The following is an 18,362-nucleotide window of genomic DNA, read 5'->3' on the forward strand; positions in this document are numbered from 1 at the left end:
TGGGACCGTTCCAATGAACCAAACTCAGGTGAAATTTTAGTCAAATTTGATTAGAAACGCGGCAATGAACCAAATCAATGTAAAATTTTAGTCAAATTTGATTGGAGACACGCAAATGAAAATAAGTCAGTTGAAATTTTAGTCAAATTTGATTGTAAACACGCCAATAAACCAAACTCATGTGAAATGTTAGTAAAATTTGATTGGGAACGCGCCAATGAACTAAACCAATGTGAAATTTTTTATCAAATTTGATTGGAAGTGCACCAATGAACATAATCCAGGTGAAATTTTAGTCAAATTTGATTGTAAACGCGCCAATGAATCAAACTTAGGTGAAATTTTAGTTAAATTCGATTGGGAACGTGCCAATGAACCAAACTCAGGTGAAATTTTAGTCAAATTTGATTGTAAACGCGCCAATGAATCAAACTTAGGTGAAATTTTAGTTAAATTCGATTGGGAACGTGCCAATGAACCAAACTCAGGTGAAATTTTAGTCAAATTTGATTAGAAACGCGGCAATGAACCAAATCAATGTAAAATTTTAGTCAAATTTGATTGAAAATACACAAATGAACATAATCCAGGTGACATTATTGTTAATTTTGATTGTAAACACGCCAATGAACCAAACTCAGGTGAAATTTTAGTCAAATTTGATTGGTAACGCGCCAATAAACCAAATCAATGTGAAATTTTGGTCAAATTTGATTGAAAACAAGCAAATGAACGTAATCTAGGTGAAATTTTAGTCGAATTTGATTGTTAGTGCACCAATGAACCAAACTCAAGTGAAACTTTCGTCCAATTTGATTGGGAAGGCACCAATGACCCAAATCAATGTGAGATTTTAGTCAAATTTGGTTGGAAACACGGAAATGAATATAATCCAGGAGAAATTTTTGTCAAATTTGATTGTAATCGCGCCAATAAACCAAACTCGGGCGAAATTTTAGTCAAATTTGATTGGTAACACTCCAATGAACTAAACCAATGTGAAATTTAGTTAAATTTGATTTGAAACACTCAAATGAACATAATCCTGGGGAAAATTTTGTCAAATTTGATTGTAAACGAGCCAATGAACCAAACTCGAGTGAAATTTTAGTGAAATTTGATTGTAAACGCGCCAATGAACCAAACTCATGTGAAACTTTAGTCAAATTTGATTGAAAACTTGCCAACGAACCAAAACTCGGGTGAAATTTTAGTCAAATTTGATTGGGAACGCGCAAATGAACCAAATTTGGTTGAAAATACGCAAATGAACATAGTCCAGGTGACATTATAGTCAAATTTTATTGTAAACGCGCCAATGAACCAAACTCAGGTGAAATTTTAGTCAAATTTGTTTGGGAACGCGCCAACAAAACAAATCATTGTGAAATTTTAGTCAAATTTGATTGAAAATACACAAATGAACATAATCCAGGTGACATTATTGTCAAATTTGATTGTAAACACGCCAATGAACCAAACTCGAGTGAAATTTTAGTCAAATTCGATTGGGCAATGAACCAAACCAGTGTGAAATTTTAGTCAAATTTGATCGAAAACAAGCAAATGAACATAATCCAGGCAAGCTTTTAGTCAAATTTGATTGTTAACGCGCCAATGAACTAAACTCAAGTGAAATTTTAGTCCAATTTGATTGGGAACGCACCGATGAACCAAATCAATGTGAAATTTTTGTCAAATTTGATTGGGAACGCGCCAATGAACTAAACCAACGTGAAATTTTAGTTAAATTTGATTTGAAACACTCAAATGAACATAATCCTGGTGAAAAATTTTTCAAATTTGATTGTAAATGCGCCAATGAACCAAATTCAGGTGAAATTTTAGTCAAATTTGATTGAGAACGCGTCAATAAACCAAACCAATGTGAAATTTTAGTCAAATTTGATTGAGAACGCGTCAATAAACCAAACCAATGTGAAATTTTAGTCAAATTTGATTGTAAAAATGCAAATGAACATAATCCTGTTGAAATTTTTGTCAAATTTGATTGTAAACATGCCAATGAACCAAACACATGTGAAATTTTAGTAAAATTTGATTGGGAAAGCGCCAATGAACCAAACCAATGTGAATTTTTTATCAAATTTGATTGGAAGTGCACCAATGAACATAATCCAGGTGAAATTTTAGTCAAATTTGATTGAGAACGCGTCAATAAACCAAACCAATGTGAATTTTTTATCAAATTTGATTGGAAGTGCACCAATGAACATAATCCAGGTGAAATTTTAGTCAAATTTGATTGTAAATGCGCAAATGAACCAAACTTAGGTGAAATTTTAGGTGAATTCGATTGGGAACGTGCCAATGAACCAAACTCAGGTGAAATTTTAGTCAAATTCGATTGGGAATGTGCCAATAAACCAAATCAATGTGAAATTTTAGTCAAATTTGATTGAAAATACGCAAATAAATATAATCCAGGTGACAGTATTGTTAATTTTGATTGTAAACACGTCCATGAACCAAACTCAGGTGAAATTTTAGTAAAATTTGATTGGGAAGGCGCCAATGAACCAAACCAATGTGAAATTTCTATCAAATTTGATTGGAAGTGAACCAATGATCCTAATCCTGGTGAAATTTTAGTCAAATTTGATTGTAAACGCACCAATGAACCAAACTCAGGTGAAATTCTAGTCAAATTTGATTGGAAGCACGTCAATAAACCAAACCAATGTGAAATTTTAGTTAAATTTGATCGTAAAAACGCAAATGAACATAATCCTGTTCAAATTTTTGTCAAATTTGATTGTAAACACGCCAATGAACCAAACACATGTGAAATTTTAGTAAAATTTGATTGGGAATGCACCAATGAACCAAACCAATGTGAATTTTTTATCAAATTTGATTGGAAGTACACCAATGAACATAATCCAGGTGAAATTTTAGTCAAATTTGATTGTAAACGCGCCAATGAACCAAAAATAGGTGAAATTTTAGGTAAATTCGATTGGGAACTCGGCAATGAACCAAACTCAGGTGAAATTTTAGTCAAATTTGATTAGAAACGCAGCAATGACCAAATCAATGTGAAATTTTAGTCAAATTTGATTGAAAATACGCAAATGAACACAGTCCATGTGACATTATTGTTAATTTTTATTGTATACACGCCAATAAACCAAACTCCAGTGAAATATTAGTCAAATTTGATTGGGAACGCGCCAATGAACCAAATCAATGTGAAATTTTAGTCAAATTTGCTTGAAAACACGCAAATAAACATAATCCAGGTGAAATTTTAGACAAATTTGATTGTTAACGCGCTAATGAACCAAACTCAAGTGAAATTTTAGTCCAATTTGATTGGGAACGCACCAATGAAACAAATCAATGTGAAATTTTAGTCAAATTTGATTGGAAACACGAAAATGAATATAATCGAGGTGAAATTTTAGTCAAATTTGCTTGAAAACACGCAAATAAACATAATCCAGGTGAAATTTTAGTCAAATTTGCTTGAAAACACGCAAATAAACATAATCCAGGTGAAATTTTAGTCAAATTTGCTTGAAAACACGCAAATAAACATAATCCAGGTGAAATTTTAGTCAAATTTGATTGGGAACGCGCCAATGAACCAAACCAATGTGAAATTTTAGTTAAATTTGATTGAAAACACTCAAATGACCATAATCCTGGTGAAAATTTAGTCAAATTTGATTGGGAACACGTCAATAAACCAAACAAATGTGAAATTTTAGTCAAATTTGATTGTAAACACGCCAATGAACATAATCCTGGCGAAATTTTAGTTAAATTTGATTGTAAACACGCCAATGAACCAAACTCATGTGAAATTTTAGTAAAATTTGATTGGGAAGGCGCCAATGAACCAAACCAATGTGAAATTTTAGTTAAATTTGATTGTAAACACGCCAATGAACCAAACTCATGTGAAATTTTAGTAAAATTTGATTGGGAAGGCGCCAATGAACCAAACCAATGTGAAATTCTATCAAATTTGATTGAAAGTGCACCAATGAACCTAATCCTGGTGAAATTTTAGTCGAATTTGATTGTAAACGCCAATGAACCAAACTTAGGTGAAATTTTAGTCAAATTCGATTAGGAACGTGCCAATGAACAAAACTCAAGTGAAATTTGAGTCAAATTTGATTGGAAACGAGCCAACGAACCAAATCAATGTGAAATTTTAGTCAAATTTGATTGAAAATATGTAAATGAACATAATACAGGTGACATTATTGTCAAATTTGATTGTAAACACTCCAATGAACCAAACTCAGGTGAAATTTTAGTCAAATTTGATTGGGAACGCGCCAATGAAACAAATCAATGTGAAATTTTTGTCAAATTTGATTGAAAACAAGCAAATGAACATAATCCAGGGAAAATTTTAGTCAAATTTGATTGTTAATGCGCCAATGAAATAAACTCAAGTGAAATTTTAGTCCAATTTGATTGGGAATGCCGCAATGAACCAAATCAATGTGAAATTTTAGTCAAATTTGATTGGAACACGAAAATGAATATAATCCAGGTGAAGTTTTAGTCAAATTTGATTGGGAACGCGCTAATGAACCAAACTCATGTGAAATTTTAGTAAAATTTGATTGGGAACGCGCCAATTAACCAAACCAATGTGAAATTTTTATCAAATTTGATCGGAAGTGCACCAATGAACATAATCCATGTGAAATTCTAGTCAAATTTGATTGTAAATGCACCAATGAACCAAACTTATGTGAAATTTTAGTCAAATTCGATTGGGAACGTGCCAATGACTCAAACTCAGGTGAAATTTTAGTCAAATTTGATTGGGAACGCGCCAATGAACCAAACAAATGTGAAGTTTTACTCAAATTTGATTGGAAACACGCAATTGAAAATAATCTATGAGAAAGTTTAGTCAAATTAGATTGTGAACACGCCTGTAAACCAAACTCATGTGGACTTTTAGTAAAATTTGATTGGGAACGCGCCAATGAACTAAACCAATGTGAAAATTTTATCAAATTTGATTGAAAGTGCACCAATGAACATAATCCAGGTGAAATTTTAGTCAAATTTGATTGTAAACGCCCCAATGAACCAAACCTAGGCGAAATTTTAGTCAAAGTCGATTGGAAACATGCCAATGAACCAAACTTAGGTGAAATTTTAGTTAAAGACGATTGGAAACGTGCCAATGAACCAAATCCTGGTGAAATTTTAGTCAAATTTGATTGGAAACGAGCCAACAAACCAAATCAATGTGAAATTTTAGTCAAATTGGATTGAAAATATGTAAATGAACATAATACAGGTGACATTATTGTCAAATTTGATTGTAAACACGCCAATGAACCAAACTCAGGTGAAATTTTAGTCAAATTTGATTGGAAATGCGCCAATGAAACAAATCAATGTGAAATTTTTGTCAAATTTGATTGAAAACAAGCAAATGAACATAATCCAGGTGAAATTTTAGTCAAATTTGATTTAAAATACGCAAATGAACATAATCAAGGTGACATTATTGTCAAATTTGATTGTAATCACGCCAATGAACCAAATTCAGGTGAAATTTTAGTCAAATTTGATTAGGAACGTGCCAATGAACCAAATCAATGTGAAATTTTAGTCAAATTTGATTGAAAATACGTAAACGAACATAATCCATGTGACATTATTGTCAAATTTGATTGTAAACACGGCAATGAACCAAACTCAGGGAAAATTTTAGTCAAATTTGATTGCGAATACGCCAATGAACCAAATCAATGTGAAATTTTAGTCATATTTGATTGAAAACACGCAAATGAACATAATCCAGGTGAAATTTTAGTCAAATTTGATTGTTAACGCCTCAATGAACCAAGCTCAAGTGAAATTTTAGTTAAATTTGATTGGGAGCGCACCAATAAACCAAATCAATGTGAAATTTTAGTCATATTTGATTGGAAACACTGAAATGAATATAATTCAGGTGAAATTTTAGTCAAATTTGATTGTAATCGTGCTAATGAACCAAATTCAGTTGAAATTTTAGTCAAATTTGATCCGAAACACGCCAATGAACTAAATCATTATGAAATTTTAGTCAAATTTGATTGGAAATACGTAGATGAACATAATCCGGGTGACATTATAGTCAAATTTGATTGTAAACGCGCCAATGAACAAAACTCTAGAGAAATTTTAGTCAAATTTGATTGGGAACGCGCCAATGAACCAAATCAATGTGAAATTTTAGTCAAATTTGATTGGAAACATGCCAATGAACATAATTTAGGTAACATTACAGTCAAATTTGATTGTAAACGCGCTAATGAACCAAATTCAGGTGAAATTTTAATTAAATTTGATTGGGAACGTGCAAACAAACCAAACCATTGTGAAATTTTAGTCGAATTTGATTGGAAACACGCAAATGAACATAATCCAGGTGAAATTTTAGTCAAATTTGATTGGAATGAACCAAATTCAGGTGAAATTTTAATTAAATTTGATTGGGAACGTGCAAACAAACCAAACCATTGTGAAATTTTAGTCGAATTTGATTGGAAACACGCAAATGAACATAATCCAGGTGAAATTTTAGTTAAATTTGATTGGAAACACACAAACGAACATAATCCTGGTGAAATTTTAATCAAATTTGATTGTAAACGCGCCAATGAACCAAACGCAGGTGAAATTTTAGTCAAATTTGATTGGGAATGCGCCAATAAACCAAATCAATGTGAAATTTCAGTCAAATTTGATTGGAAACACGCAAATGAACATAATCGAAGTGAAATTTTAGTCAAATTTGATTATAAACGCGCCAATGAACCAATCTCTGGTGAAAGTTTAGTAAAATTTGATTCGAAACGCGCCAATGAACATAATCGAGGTGAAATTTTAGTCAAATTTGATTATAAACGCGCCAATGAACCAATCTTTGGCGAAATTTTAGTCAAATTTGATTCGAAATGCGCCACTGAACTAAATCAATGTAAAATTTTAGTCAGATTTGATTGGAAACATGCAAATGAACATAATTTAGGTGAAATTTTAGTCAAATTTGATTGTTAATGCTCAAATGATCCAAACTCTGATGAAATTTTAGTCAAATTCGATTAGGAACGCACTAATAAACCAAATGAATGTGAGATTTTACTCAAATTTGATTGGAAACATGCAAATGAACATAATCCGAGTGACATTGTAGTCAAATTTGATTGTAAACGCACCAACGAAACAAACTCAAGTGAAATTTTAGTCAAATTTGATTGGGAACACGCCAATCAACCAAATCAATGTGAAATTTCAGTCGAATTTGGTTGGAAACACGCAAATGAACATAATCCCCGTGAATTTTAGTCAAATTTGATTATAAACACGCCAATGAACCAAATTCAGGTGAAATTTTAGTCAAATTTGATTCGGAACTCGCCAATGAACTAAATTAATGTAATTTGATTGGAAACATACAAATGAACGTAATCCAAGTGAAATTTTAGTCAAATTTGGTTGTTAACGTGCCAATGAACCAAATTCAGGTGAAATTTTAGTTAAATTTGATTAGGAATGCGCCTATTAACTAAATTAAAGTTAAATTTTAGTAAGATTCGATTGGAAACACGCAAATGAACATAATCCAGGTGAAATGTTAGTCAAATTTGATTGTTAACGCGCTAATGGACCAAACTTAAAGGAAATTTTAGTCAAATTTGATTGTAAACGAGCCAATGAGCCAAACTCAGTTGAGATTTTAGTTAAATTTGATTCGGAACGTGCCAATCAACTGAATCAATGTGAAATTTTAGTCAAATTTGATTGGAAACACACAAATGAACATAGTCCAGGTGAAATTTTAGTCAAATTTGATTGTTAATGCGGCAATGAACCAAACACAGGTCAAGTTTTAGTCAAATTTGATTGAGAACACGCCAATAAACAAAACTAATTTGAAATTTTAGTCTAATTTGATTGAAAACATGCAAATGAACAAAACTCAGGGGAAATTTTAGTCAAATTTGATTGTAAATGCGTCAATGAACCAAACTCAGGTGAAATTTTAGTCAAATTTGATTGGGAACGTGCCAATGAACCAAATCAATGTGAAATTTTAGTCAAATTTAATTGGAAACACGCAAATGACCATGATCCTAGTTAAATTTTAGTCAAATTTGATTGTAAACGTGCCAATAAACCAAACTCTGGTGAAATTTTAGTCAAATTTGATTTTTAACGCACCAATGAACGAAATCAATGTGAAATTTTAGCTAGATTTGATTGGAAACACCCAAGTGAGCATAATCCAGGTGAAATTTTAGTCAAATTTGATTGGGAACACGTCGATGAACTAAACCAATGTGAAATTTTAGTCAAATTTGATTGGAAACATGCTAATAAATAAAATTCAGGTGAAATTTCAGTCAAATTTGATTGTAAACGCGCCAATGAACCAAACTCAGGTGAAATTTTTGTCAAATTTGATTCGAAATGCGCCAATGAACTTAATCAATGTGATTTTAGTCAGATTTGATTGGAAACACGCAAATGAACATAATCCAGGTGAAATTTTAGTCAAATTTGATTGTTAATGCGAAAATGAACCAAATTTAGGTGAAATTTTAGTCAAATTTGATTGTAAACGTGCCAATAAGCCAAACTCAAGTGAAATTTTAGTCAAATTTGATTCTGAACGTGCCAATCAGCTAAATCTATGTGAAATTTTAGTAAAATTTGATTGTAAAGGAGCCAATAAACCAAAATAATGTGAAATTTTAGGAAAATTTGATTGGGAACGCGCCAATGAATCAACCTAATGTCAAGTTTTTTTTCAAATTTTATTGAAAGTGCCCAATGAACGTAATCCAGGTGAAATTTTAGTCAAATTTGATTTTAAAAGCGCCAATGAACCAAACTCTGGTGAAATTTTAGTCAAATTCGATTGGGAACGCGCCAATAAGCTAAATTCAGGTGACGTTTTAGTCAAATTCGATTGGGAATGCACCAATGAACCCAACTCAGTTGAAATTTTAGTCAAATTTGATTGGGAACGTGCCAATGAACCAAGTCAATGTGAAATTTTAGTCAAATTTGATTGAAAACACGCAAATGAACATAATCTAGGTGAAATTTTAGTCAAATTTGATTGTTAACGCCCCCAATGAGCCAAACTCAAGTGAAATTTTAGTCAAATTTGATTGGGAACACGCCAATGAACCAAACTAATGTGAAATTTTAGTTAAATTTGATTGGAAACACGCAAATGAACATAATCCTAGTGAAAATTTAGTCAAATTTCGTTGTAAACGCGCCAATGAACCGAACTCAGATGAAATTTTAGTCAAAATTGATTGGGAACACGCCAATGAACCAAACCAACGTGAAATTTTAGTTAAATTTGATTGGAAACACGCAAATGAACATAATCCTTGTGAAAATTTAGTCAAATTTGATTGTAAACGCGCCAATGAACCAAACTCAGGTGAAATTTTAGGCACATTTGATTGGGAACGTGCTAATGAACCAAACTAATGTGAAGTTTTAATCAAATTTGATTGAAAACAAACATAATCTAGGTGAAATTTTAGTCAAATTTGATTGTTAACGCCCCTAATGAACCAAACTCAAGTGAAATTTTAGTCAAATTTGATTGAAAACAAACATAATCTAGGTGAAATTTTAGTCAAATTTGATTGTTAACGCCCCTAATGAACCAAACTCAAGTGAAATTTTAGTCCAATTTGATTGGGAATGCACCAATGAACAAAATCAATGTGAAATTTTAGTCAAATTTGATTGGAAACGCGGAAATGAATAAATTCAGGTGAAATTTTAGTCAAATTTGATTGGGAACACGCCAATGAACCAAACCAATGTGAAATTTTAGCCAAATTTGATTGTAAACGGGCCAATGAACCAAACTCAAGTGAAATTTTAGTCAAATTTGATTGTAAACACGCAAATGAACATAATCCAGGTGAAATTTTAGTCAAATTTGATTGTAAACGCGCCAATGAACCAAACACAGGTGAAATTTTAGTCAAATTTGATTGGGAACGTGCTAATGAACTAAATTAATGTAAAGTTTTAGTCAAATTTGACTGGAAACACGCAAATGAACATAATCCACGTGAAATTTTAGTCAAATTTGATTGTAAATGCGCCAATGAACCAAACTCAGGTGAACTCTTAGTCAAATTTGATTGAGAACGCACCAATGAACCAAATCAATGTGAAATTTTAGTCAAATTTAATTGGAAACACACAAATGAACATAATCCATTTTAGTCAAATTTGATTGTAAATGAGCCAATGAACCAAACTCAAGTGAAATTTTAGTCATGTAAAATTTTAGTCAAATTTGATAGGAACGCACCAATGAACCAAACCAATGTGAAATTTTAGTCAAATTTGATTGGGAACGTGCCAATGAACCAAACTCAGGTGAATTTCTAGTCAAATTGATCGGGAACGCGTCAATAAAGAAAGCCAATGTGAAATTTTAGTCAAATGTGATTGTAAACATGCAAATGAACATAATCCTGATGAAATTTTAGTTAAATTTGATTGTAAAGGAGCCAATAAACCAGAATCATGTGAAATTTTAGTAAAATTTGATTGGGAACGCGCCAATGAATCAACCTAATGTCAAAATTTTTTTCAAATTTTATTGAAAGTGCCCAATGAATGTAATCCAGGTGAAATTTTAGTCAAATTTGATTTTAAAAGCGCCAATGAACCAAACTCTGGTGAAATTTTAGTCAAATTCGATTGGAAACGCGCCAATAAACCAAACTCAGGTGATGTTTTAGTCAAATTCGATTGGGAATACACCAATGAACCAAACTCAGTTGAAATTTTAGTCAAATTTGATTGGGAACGCGCCAATGAACCAAGTCAATGTGAAATTTTAGTCAAATTTGATTGAAAACACGCAAATGAACATAATCTAGGTGAAATTTTAGTCAAATTTGATTGTTAACGCCCCCAATGAACCAAACTCAAGTGAAATTTTAGTCAAATTTGATTGGGAACACGCCAATGAACCAAACTAATGTGAAATTTTAGTTAAATTTGATTGGAAACACGCAAATGAACATAATCCTAGTGAAAATTTAGTCAAATTTCGTTGTAAACGCGCCAATGAACCAAACTCAGATGAAATTTTAGTCAAAATTGATTGGGAACACGCCAATGAACCAAACCAACGTGAAATTTTAGTTAAATTTGATTGGAAACACGCAAATGAACATAATCCTTGTGAAAATTTAGTCAAATTTGATTGTAAACGTGCCAATGAACCAAACTCAGGTGAAATTTTAGGCACATTTGATTGGGAATGTGCTAAAGAACCAAACTAATGTGAAGTTTTAGTCAAATTTGATTGAAAACAAACATAATCTAGGTGAAATTTTAGTCAAATTTGATTGTTAACGCCCCTAATGAACCAAACTCAAGTGAAATTTTAGTCCAATTTGATTGGGAAGGCACCAATGAACAAAATCAATGTGAAATTTTAGTCAAATTTGATTGAAAACACGCAAATGAACATAATCCTGGTGAAAATTTAGTCAAATTTCGTTGTAAACGTGCCAATGAACCAAACTCAAGTGAAATTTTAGTCCAATTTGATTGGGAAGGCACCAATGAACAAAATCAATGTGAAATTTTAGTCAAATTTGATTGAAAACACGCAAATGAACATAATCCTGGTGAAAATTTAGTCAAATTTGATTGTAAACGCGCCAATGAACCAAACACAGGTGAAATTTTAGTCAAATTTGATTGGGAACACGCCAATGAACCAAACCAATGTGAAATTTTAGTCAAATTTGATTGTAAACACGCAATGAACATAATCCAGGTGAAATTTTAGTCAAGCTTGATTGTAAACTTGCCAATGAACCAAACTCAAGTGAAATTTTAGTCAAATTTGATTGGAAACGCGCCAATGAACCAAATCACAGTGAAATTTTAGTCAAATTTGATTGGAAGCGCACCAATGAACATAATCCAGGTGAAATTTTAGTCAAATTTGATTGTAAGCACAGCAATGAACCAAGCTTAGGTGAAATTTCAGTCAAATTTAATTGAAAATACGCAAATAAACATAATCCAGGTGACTCTATAGTCAAATTTGATTGTAAACGAGCCAATAAACCAAATCAATGTGAAATTTTGGTCAAATTTGATTGGAAAGCCCCCAATGAACCAAACTCAGGTGAAATTTTAGTCAAAACCAAGCTTAGGTGAAATTTCAGTCAAATTTGATTGGGAACGTATAATCTAGGTGAAATTTTAGTCAAAACCAAGCTTAGGTGAAATTTCAGTCAAATTTGATTGGGAACGTATAATCTAGGTGAAATTTTAGTCAAAACCAAGCTTAGGTGAAATTTCAGTCAAATTTGATTGGGAACGTATAATCTAGGTGAAATTTTAGTCAAAACCAAGCTTAGGTGAAATTTCAGTCAAATTTGATTGGGAACGTATAATCTAGGTGAAATTTTAGTCAAAACCAAGCTTAGGTGAAATTTCAGTCAAATTTGATTGGGAACGTATAATCTAGGTGAAATTTTAGTCAAAACCAAGCTTAGGTGAAATTTCAGTCAAATTTGATTGGGAACGTATAATCTAGGTGAAATTTTAGTCAAAACCAAGCTTAGGTGAAATTTCAGTCAAATTTGATTGGGAACGTATAATCTAGGTGAAATTTTAGTCAAAACCAAGCTTAGGTGAAATTTCAGTCAAATTTGATTGGGAACGTATAATCTAGGTGAAATTTTAGTCAAAACCAAGCTTAGGTGAAATTTCAGTCAAATTTGATTGGGAACGTATAATCTAGGTGAAATTTTAGTCAAAACCAAGCTTAGGTGAAATTTCAGTCAAATTTGATTGGGAACGTATAATCTAGGTGAAATTTTAGTCAAAACCAAGCTTAGGTGAAATTTCAGTCAAATTTGATTGGGAACGTATAATCTAGGTGAAATTTTAGTCAAAACCAAGCTTAGGTGAAATTTCAGTCAAATTTGATTGGGAACGTATAATCTAGGTGAAATTTTAGTCAAAACCAAGCTTAGGTGAAATTTCAGTCAAATTTGATTGGGAACGTATAATCTAGGTGAAATTTTAGTCAAAACCAAGCTTAGGTGAAATTTCAGTCAAATTTGATTGGGAACGTATAATCTAGGTGAAATTTTAGTCAAAACCAAGCTTAGGTGAAATTTCAGTCAAATTTGATTGGGAACGTATAATCTAGGTGAAATTTTAGTCAAAACCAAGCTTAGGTGAAATTTCAGTCAAATTTGATTGGGAACGTATAATCTAGGTGAAATTTTAGTCAAAACCAAGCTTAGGTGAAATTTCAGTCAAATTTGATTGGGAACGTATAATCTAGGTGAAATTTTAGTCAAAACCAAGCTTAGGTGAAATTTCAGTCAAATTTGATTGGGAACGTATAATCTAGGTGAAATTTTAGTCAAATTTGATTGGAAACGTGCCAATGAACATAATCCAGGTGACATTCTAGTCAAATTTGATTATAAACGCGCCAATGAACCAAATTCAGGTGAAATTTTAATCAGATTTGATTGCGAACGTGCAAACGAACCAAACCATTGTGAAATTTTAGTCGAATTTGATTGGAAACACGCAAATGAATATAATCCAAGTGAACTTTTGTCAAATTTAATTGTAAACGCGCCAACGAACTAAACTCAGGTGAAATTTTAGTTAAATTTGATTAGGAACGCGCCAATGAACCAAATCAATGTGAAATTTTAATCAAATTTGATTTGAAACACAAAAATGAACAAAATCCTGTTGAAATTTTAGTCAAATTTGATTGTAAACGCACCATGAACCAAACTCAGGTGAAATTTTAGTCAAATTTGATTGGGAACCCGCCAATGAACCAAATCAATGTGAAATTTTTGTCAAATTTGATTGAAAACGCGCAAATGAACATAATCCAGGTAAAATTTTAGTCAAATTTGATTGTAAACACGCCAATGAACAAAACTCAAGTAAAATTTTAGTCAAATTTGATTGGGAACACGCCAATGAACCAAATTAATGTCAAATTTTAGTCAAATTTGATTGGAAACACGCAAATGAACATAATCCTGGTGAAAATTTAGTCAAATTTCATTGTAAATGCGCCAATAAACGAAACTCAGATTAAATTTTAGTCAAATTTGATTGGGAACACGCCAACGAACCAAACCAATGTGAAATTTTAGTAAAATTTTGTTGGAAACACGCAAATGAACATAATCCTGGTGAAAATTTAGTCAAATTTGATTGTAAACGCGCCAATGAACCAAACTCAGTTAAAATTTTAGGCAAATTTGATTGGGAACGTGTTAATGAACCAAACTAATGTTAAATTTTAGTCAAATTTGATTGAAAACATGCAAATGAACATAATCTAGGTAAAATTTTAGTCAAATTTGATTGTTAACACCCCCAATGAACCAAAGTCAAGTGAAATTTTAGTTCAATTTGATTGGATACGCGGAAATGAATATAATCCATGTGAAATTTTGGTCAAATTTGATTGGGAACACGCCAATGAACTAAACCAATGTTAAATTTTAGTTAAATTTGATTGGAAACACGGAAATGAACATAATCCTAGTGAAAATTTAGTCAAATTTGATTGTAAACGGGCTAATGAACCAAACTCAAGTGAAATTTGATTGCGAATGCACCAATGAACCAAACAAATGTGAAATTTTAGTCAAATGTGATTTGAAACATGCAAATGAACAAAATCCAGGTGAAATTTTAGTCAAGCTTCATTGTAAACTTGCTAATGAACCAAACTCAAGTGAAATCTTAGTCAAATTTGATTGGAAACGCACTAATGAACCAAATCACAGTGAAATTTTAGTCAAATTTGATTGAAAGCGCACCAATGAATATAATCCAGGTGAAATTTTAGTCAAATTTGATTGTAAACGCGGCAATGAACCAATCTTAGGTGAAATTTCAGTCAAATTTGATTGGAAATACGTAAATAAACATAATCTAGGTGACTTTATAGTCAAATTTGATTGTAAACGAGCCAATAAACCAAACCAATGTGAAATTTTGGTCAAATTTGATTGGAAACGTGCCAATGAACATAATCCAAGTGACATTCTAGTCAAATTTGATTATAAACGCGCCAATTAACCAAACTCAGGTGAAATTTTAATCAAATTTGATTGGGAACGTGCAAACGAACGAAACCATTGTGAAATTTTAGTCGAATTTGATTGGAAACACGCAAATGAACATAATCCAGGTGAACTTTTGTCAAATTTGATTGTAAACGTGCCAACGAACTAAACTCAGGTGAAATTTTAGTCAAATTTGATTGGGAACGTGCCAATGAACCAAATCAATGTGAAATTTTAGTCAAATTTGATTTGAAACACACAAATGAACATAATCCTGGTGAAATTTTAGTCAAATTTGGTTGTAAACATGCCAATAAACCAAACTCAGATGAAATTTTAGTTAAATTTGATTGGGAATGAGCCAATGAACCAAATCAATGTGAATTTTTTGTCAAATTTGATTGGAAACACGCAAATGAACATAATCCAGGTAAAATTTTAGTCAAATTTGATTGTAAACGCACCAATGAACAAAACTTAAGTAAAATTTTAGTCAAATTTGATTGGGAAAACGCCGATGAACCAAGCTAATGTGAAATTTTAGTCAAATTTTATTGGAAACATGCAAATGAACATAATCCTGGTGAAAATTTAGTCAAATTTCATTGTAAACGCGCCAATGTGCCAAACTTAGATGAAATTTTAGTCAAATTTGATTGGGAACACGCCAATGAACCAAACCAATGTGAAATTTTAGTTAAATTTGATTGGAAACACGCAAATGAACATAATCCTTGTGAAAATTTAGTCAAATTTGATTGTAAACGCACCAATGAACCAAACTCAGGTGAAATTTTAGGCAAATTTGATTGAGAACGTGCTAATAAATCAAACTAATGTGAAAGTTTAGTCAAATTTGATTGGAAACACGCAAATAAAAATAATCCAAGTGAAATTTTAGTCAACTTAGATTGTAAACATGCCAATGAACCAAAATCAAGTGAAATTTTAGTAAAATTTGATTGGGAATGCGCTAATGAACCAATTAAATGTGAAATTTTAGTCAAGTCTGATTGGAAGTTCACCAATGAACATAATCTAGGTGAAATTTCAGCCAAATTTGGTTGGGAACACGCTAATGAATCAAATCAATGTGAAATTTTATTCAAATTTGATTGGAAACACGTAAATGGACGTAATCCAGGTGAAATTTTATTCAAATTTGATTGGAAACATGCCAATGAACAAAATCTAATTGAAATTTTAGTCAAATTTAATTGTAAATGCGCCAATGAACCTAACTCGGTGACATTGTTGTCAAATTTGATTGTAAACGCGCCAATGAACCAAACTTGGGTGAAATATTAATCAAATTCGATTGGGAACGCGCCAATGAACCAAACCAATGTGAAATTTTAGTCAAATTTGATTGGGAACGCGCTAATGAACTAAAACAATGTGAAATTTTAGTCAAATTTGATTGGAAACACGCAAATGTACCAAACTCAGATGAGATTCTAGTCAAATATGATTGGGAACGAGTCAATAAACCGAATCAATGTGAAATTTTAGTCAAATTTGTTTGGAAACACACAAATAAAAATAATCTAGGTGAAATTTTATTCAAATTTGATTGTAAAATGAACCAATCTCAGGTAAAATTTTAGTCAAATTTGATTCGGAACGCGCCAATGAACTAAATCCATTTGAATTTTTAGTCAGATTTGATTGGAAACATGCAAATGAACATAATCCAGGTGAAATTTTAGTCAAATTTGATTGGAAACACGCTAATGAATAAAATCAAAGTGAAATTCTAGTCAAATTTGATTGTAAATGTGCCAATGAACCTAACTCAGGTGAAATTCTAGTGAAATATGAATGTAAACGCGCCAATGAACTAAGCTCAGGTGAAATTTTACTCAAATTTGATTCGGAACGCGCGAATGAACTAAATCAATGAGAAATTTTTGTCAGATTTGATTGGAAACACTCAAATAAATATAATCCAGGTGAAATTTTAGTCAAATTTGAATGTTAACGCGCGAATGAACCAAATTCAGGTATAATTTTAGTCAAATTTGATTGTAAACGCACCAATGAACCAAATTCAAGTCAAATTTTTGTAAAATTTGATGGGGAACACACCAATGAACTAAACCAATGTGAAATTTTAGTCAAATTTGATTGGAAGCCCACCAAAGAACATAATCCACGTGAAATTTTTGTAAGCGCACCAATGAACCAAACTCCGGTGAAATTTTAGCCAAATTTGATTGGGAACGCGCCAATGAACCAAATCATTGTGAAATTTAGTCAAATTTGATTGGAAATACGCAAATGAACATAATCTAGGTTACATTATAGCCAAATTTGATTGTAAACACGTCAATGGTCCAAACTTAGGTGAAATTTTAGTCAAATTTGATTGGGAATGCGCCAACGAACCAAATCAATGTGAAATTTTCGTCAAATTTGATTGGAAACATGCAAATGAACATACTCCAGGTGAAATTTTAGTCAACTTTGATTTTAAACACGCCAATGAACCAAACTTAGGTAAAATTTTAATCAAATTTGATTGGGAATGCGCAAATGAACCAAAGCATTGTGAAATTTTAGTCAAATTTGATTGTAAACGTGCCAATGAACGAAACTCAGGTGAAATTTTAGTCAAATTTGATTCGAAACGCGCTAATGAACCAAATCAATGTGAAATTTGAGTCAAATTTGATTGGAAACGCGTAAATGAACACAATCCACGTGAAATTTTAGTCAAATTTGATTGTAAACGCCCCAATGAACCTAACTCAGGTAAAATTTAGTCAAATTTGATTGGGAACGCGCCAATGAACCAAATCAATGTGAAATTTTAGTCAAATTTGATTGGAAACACGCAAATAAACCTAATCCAGGTGAAATTTTAGTCAAATTTGATTCTAAACGCACCAACGAACTAAACTTAGGTGAAATTTTAGTAAAATTTGATTGGGAACGCGCCGATGAACCAAATGAATGATAAATTTTAGTCAAATATGGTTGGAAACATGCAAATGAACGTAATCCAGGTGACATTATAGTCAAATTTGATTGTAAACGCGCCAATGAACCAAACTCAGGTGAAATTTTAGTCAAATCTGATTCGAAACGCGCCAATGAACCAAATCAATGTGAAATTTTAGTCAATTTTGATTGGAAGCACGCCAATGAACATGATCCAGGTGACATTATAGTCAAATTTGATTGTTAACATAACAATAAACCAAACTCAGGTGAGATTTTAAT

The sequence above is a fragment of the Olea europaea genome, unplaced genomic scaffold (genome assembly GCF_002742605.1).
Source record: "Olea europaea var. sylvestris unplaced genomic scaffold, O_europaea_v1 scaffold1015, whole genome shotgun sequence".
NCBI lineage: Eukaryota > Viridiplantae > Streptophyta > Magnoliopsida > Lamiales > Oleaceae > Olea > Olea europaea.